This window comes from Psammomys obesus, unplaced genomic scaffold (genome assembly GCF_907164565.1).
Source record: "Psammomys obesus unplaced genomic scaffold, mPsaObe1.curated_primary_1811, whole genome shotgun sequence".
Taxonomy (NCBI): Eukaryota; Metazoa; Chordata; class Mammalia; order Rodentia; family Muridae; genus Psammomys; species Psammomys obesus.
The window spans coordinates 17876598-17881849 of record NW_026585580.1 but is presented as its reverse complement, the minus strand read 5'-3'; the positions used below and the strand labels follow the sequence as shown (position 1 = coordinate 17881849).

At 45.3% G+C, this 5252-nt stretch overlaps 1 pseudogene; it reads left to right on the top strand.

Moving 5' to 3' along the window:
- The first annotated feature begins 2329 nt into the window (after positions 1-2329).
- LOC129677454 (60S ribosomal protein L13-like) lies at positions 2330-4620 on the top strand (annotated as a pseudogene).
- Positions 4621-5252: the final 632 nt, after the last annotated feature.

The window sequence follows — 5252 nt, the reverse complement described above, 5'->3', positions numbered from 1 at the left end:
TCGTGCTTCACAGTGAAAGGCATCACCGAGAGCTGAGCGCCACTTTCTGAGGCTTCCCAGACCTCGAATCACCCTTTTACTCTCGCTTATTGACAACTAAGACGATTTAAATTGAATATGACCCCGGTGCTGCTAAGCTGCCACAGATTCCCTGGGGAGCAACTTCCCTACGTAGAAGTCTTCTTATGTATAATTTATATGCATTTCTGTTTTGTTTGCATGTATGTCTGTGTGAAGATTTCATAACCCCTGGAACTGGAGTTATAGGAAGGTGTGAGCTGCCATGTGGGTGCTGGGAATTGAACCCAGGTCTTCTAGGAGAGCAGCCAGTGTTCTTAACCACTGACCCATCTCTCCAGCCCCCTGTAGAAATCTTTTATGAAGGTGTGCTGGTTTGGGGGGCTGTGCTGTTAAGATCATCCTTCAGAGAAAACAAGAAGCTTAGATATGTTCATTTAAAATCTCAGAGAGATAAAACCAGCCTGATCAAATGACTTGTCACTAAACCTATTGTGCCATAGATAGACAGACAGACAGACAGACAGACAGACAGACAGATAGATAGATAGAGATAGACAGACAGACAGACAGTTTGATAAATAAATCCAAGCGAACAAATGTCTTTGCATATGGCTGAGCTGCAGCTTGCTGGTAGAGTTCTTGCCTCCCTTAAAAGAAATTTTAGGTTCTACAAGTATCTGGTTGTAGCTTTAGTTCTTGTCTCTAATTCCAGCCAAATGTTCCAGCTGGGATAGGCAAACGAATAAAAATTAGAGATAATATCAAATACTGAAAAGTACAAGAAAGTATAGCAGATTGGTACAACATGAAATGGAGGGCATGTGTGCTTAGATTTGACTTTTATTGTCGTTCATTCATTCGTTTTTATAAAAAAAAATCAGCTCCAGTCCTGTGGCCGGCCTTTGGAGGAGGTGACAAAGCCATGTCATTAGAGCAAAATCTTATGTATCAGAAAGGAGTAAGCCATTTGAATACCCAACAAAAGGTTTCTCCCCAAACCTTTTCCTCAGGAAACGAAGGCGGGATGCCTGCTGACGTCACAAAGCCTGTGCGGGATGAAGGTGTGTGAGTCGTGTGAGAGCCTGGCAGACGCCTCAGAGTGATGCTGAGCTGGGAGAGTGTTTCTGCATGCACACAGAGGATGGCTGACTAAACCAGGCATGTTGGCCATGCCCTTCACCACAGCACTCAAGAGCCAGAGGAAGGCAGGTCTCTGAGGGTCCTAGGCCAGTCTGGTCTACATCGTGAGTTCAAGGCCAGCAAGGGCTACCTAATGAAACTCTGTCTCAAACAAAAAATAAAATAAAACAGGTAAGAAAATGTTGTTCTGGTTTTGCTGTGGCAAATAAGAACTTAAGATGGAGTCAATGTCTACACCGAAGGCAAGAAGTAGTAACAGTGTGAGTGGGAGAGAGGACTGGAGAATCACAAATTCAGGAGACATTCTGAAGATGCATTTGAGCAGACTTGCTGAGGAGTTGATTGCAGAGAAATGCAGGATCCTGCAAGTCAGAGACCATCAGAGGGCATTGGCCTGAGGGCTCATCAGACAAGGGAGAGGTTAGTTGCTGTCAGGAAGGCTGAGAGGCCAGTGACCAGGCGGTGGAGTGTGGATCTAGTGAGCTCTAGTGACGGCTCTCTTCTCTCTGTGTAAAAATTGTGAGGCAAGTTAGACATCAGAGTAGGGATCTCAACAAGCAAGTTCTACCCTTGATCCTGGTGGGGCAGAAGGCGTGAGGGATGGAAACATGTACACAAGGAACTGTGGGAAGTGAGGGAGGACAGCCCAGACTGCACAACAGACAAGGATGCCACAGCAAAGAGAAAGACAGCAGAACTACGAAGGAGATGTTCCGGAGAAGAGGGGGAGAGCCACGCCACACAATGGCGGAAGCTAAGAAGAAGGGGAGAGTGTGGGCCAAGGTGTGAATGCAGACCAATAGAAACAAAACAGAGAAGTGACCAGAGCTGTGACAGACAGGTGTAACCAGCAGAATGCCATGTAAGGGTGAGAGCACAGCGATCCTCTCTGTTGGAATTTGAAGGAATCCCAGAGGACAGTTACTGAAAGCATGGAGCCTATCTTCAAGGGAGAGGTTCGGTTTTTATTTAAAACTAGAAATTATGACAGATGTGTTGGTGTGGGGTGTTCTATTAACCCCACTGGTTCTTCTGGATCCCTTCTCAAAGAAAGAAAGCGGAACCCAGGATGGTCAGAAGAAAAAGTGGGGACCAGATGTGACTGACATCTCTCCACAGGAGAAGCTGACTCTGCCAGCTCTCGGCCGCGTGGATCTCCAGAGGGGCCATGACTGCAGTTGAGAATGTTCTGGAGATGGACGGGTTCTGGGGACGAGCTCACAGCAGCTCAGAGATCTACACACCGCTCAGGTGTCACACGTTCACCGTGTCAATGAAGCTGCTTTGTCCAACGTGCTTATTTGTCGCTGTTAGGATACGTGGAGCACACGCATATACGGTTTACCCTGCCGAATAGCACGTGGGCATAACTTATTTTTATTCTCTTATTAGCTCTGCTCTTTTAAAATGTGTTTAGTCACATTGCTGAAGTGTAGGTGTTTCCTGGTACACACATGCACTAAACTGTGTGTCTGTGGCACAACTTTTGATAAAAATTCTATTATATCTTCATTTTTTTTTTACTTTGAAGACAGGTTTTCTCTGTGTATCCTGGCTGTCCTGGGACTTGCTTTGTGACCAGACTGGTCCCAAGTTTAGAGATCATCTGCCTCTACCTCCTGAGTGCTTGGATTAAAGACATGAGCCACCACTGCCAGGCAATTCTGTTCCATCTTATCTGTCCTAAAATTTGAGACAATAGTTTTGTTAAGTGCCTAAATGTAGATATTATTATAGGTGTGCAAATTGCTGTAGGAATTATTAGCATAGCCAATGATGGGCAAAGACCTCAACTTTCTTCATTCTTAATCTGAATAATGGATCTCAAAGTCAATCTGAAATGAAGGTGTTGGTAACAGATGTTATCTAGGCTGGGAAGCCTGGATGGGTATCCTTGTCAGTCCACAGGCCGAGCTCAACGTGACTTCATGTGACTTAAAAATGGTGAACATTTTAGGAAACCAGGCCTACTAGCAAGTATGCAAGTGACGAGGTGTCTAAACTCTTATGGAATTACCAGACCAAGGCTCTTCCTCAGTGCTTTCTGGCTTATGATGTGAACAATTTGCTGGATCATGCAATGATACCTCACTTTGACAGGGAGCCCTGCCATGAGGCCGTTCAATTGTGGACCAAACCTTCCAAACCATAAAAGCAAGTAATTTTTGTAAGTTAATGACATCAGGCATATTACTATGGAGATTCATATATTAAACTCTTTACTGATTAACTCAGAGTCACGAATAACATACTGTGTCACATTGAGAAAAGAAAGAAAAGTATTTCTCCTTGGAGTCATTTAATCAAGAGTCCAGATTTCAATTCTCTGCTTCATCCTCCTCGTGTCTTCAGTCCTCTGTTGTATGAGTCTGAATCTTACCTGTGTAAAGGCTGTTTTGTGAATCTTTTCATGTTTCTGTCCCTAATAAAAGGCTTTGATCTGTGTTTATCAAACAGAAAGCATCCCAAGGGAAGAATGAGAGTTTGGCAAGGGATTAAGTAAGCCACTATTTCCAACTGATCCCAACCGACCCACACAACCAATAGTATCACAAACTATTGCTTATCACTTAGTATCCAAATGCTGCGTTCAATATTCATGGTGGCCACTCATTTTAGAAGCCTGCTTTCAACGTCTGCATTTGCTGTTTTCAGCAAATGGTACAAATTCATTGCTCTGGGTCGGGGACCTGGAGGGGTATGTGATTTAAGATTACAGCTGTGGTTAGTTAGGTTGAAAAGATTGATTGCATGGCAAAGCCAAGACAACTAAGGTTGATTGTTACGTTCTTCTCTTAAAAACAGGTTGGCCAAAACTTTCTGCTCCTCGGTGGTTCTCCTGCAAAGGAGGTACCCTGAAGCCCCACCTCCATTGGCAGCAGTGAGCGAGCACACACTCGGTTCCTGCAGCTGGTACGCGATATCCATAGGTGCAAATCTGGGCAGGCAAAGCATTCGACGTTGCCCCTCGTCCCAGGCCCACCGGGCCCACAGAGAGGTGACACAGTTATATGCCACACCAAGCTCCGAGCTGGCAGGGGCATAAACCTAGAAGAACTCTGGGTGCTCCGGGTGGCTGGTATCCATAAGGAAATGGGTCATGGCTCTTGGGCATCTCTGTGGCCCCAAGGAGGAGAAAGGAATCCACCGAGTCACTACAGGCCAACATGCAGCACCTGAAGGAGTACTGCCCCAAGCTCACACTTTTCCCCATGCAGCCTTCTGCTCCAAAGAAAGAAGATAGGTCTGCTGAAGAGTAACTCGCCCACCTAGCTAACAGGACCTGTGATGCCCATCTGGAATGTCTACAAAGAGGAGAAAGCCAGAGTTGTCACAGAAGAAGAGAAGAACTTCAAGGCTTTTGCCATTCTTCGCATGGCCTGGTCCAATGCCGGCTTTGGCATCCGAGCAAAAAAGGTGAAGGAAGCTGCAGAACAAGATGGTGAAAAGAAAAAGTAATTTACTGTTGGAATGTTGCAATAAATTTTCCATAAAGAAAAAAAAAAAAGCATGTTGGTCGAACAGGCTGAGTAGGCAGTAGGACAGTAGGACAGCAATCTTCCAACTGAAGAGTCACCTCAAGGTACATTATTAACCCTGGCTGTGAGGGCCAGTCTCTTGGGACGTAAGAAGGTTGAATAGCACAGGCCTCATTCAGCAAACCTCTTAAGAATGTGCCACGAAGATATTGGCTCACACTTTCTCATCCCAGCTAAGGCAACAGGGGTCCTCTAGGCTCCCCATGCCTTGCAGGGAGGCTCACAAAATACAGGGAACCTCAGTGCTGATGAAATTGTGTCTCTACAGGGATGTGACGGTATGATCTGCTGGGACCCAGAGAAACTTATGTAGCAAAACTCTGAAAAAATACTTTCAAGTAGTAACTCAACTTCTCAATGGAAGGGTTTACTTTCTGCTGATAGCCGTTGTGTTCCCTTGGCTTCTGTAAAGGATTCTACAGAAACGAAGAAACATTTCTAGCTGTTTTTATTACCTTGGTGTGGAGGACGTTGTCGCCAGTTTCTGAACAGCACAGACCAGTGCCCTAGACAATCAGGAATGCGGGGAAAGCAGAAACTTTAACTATTGAT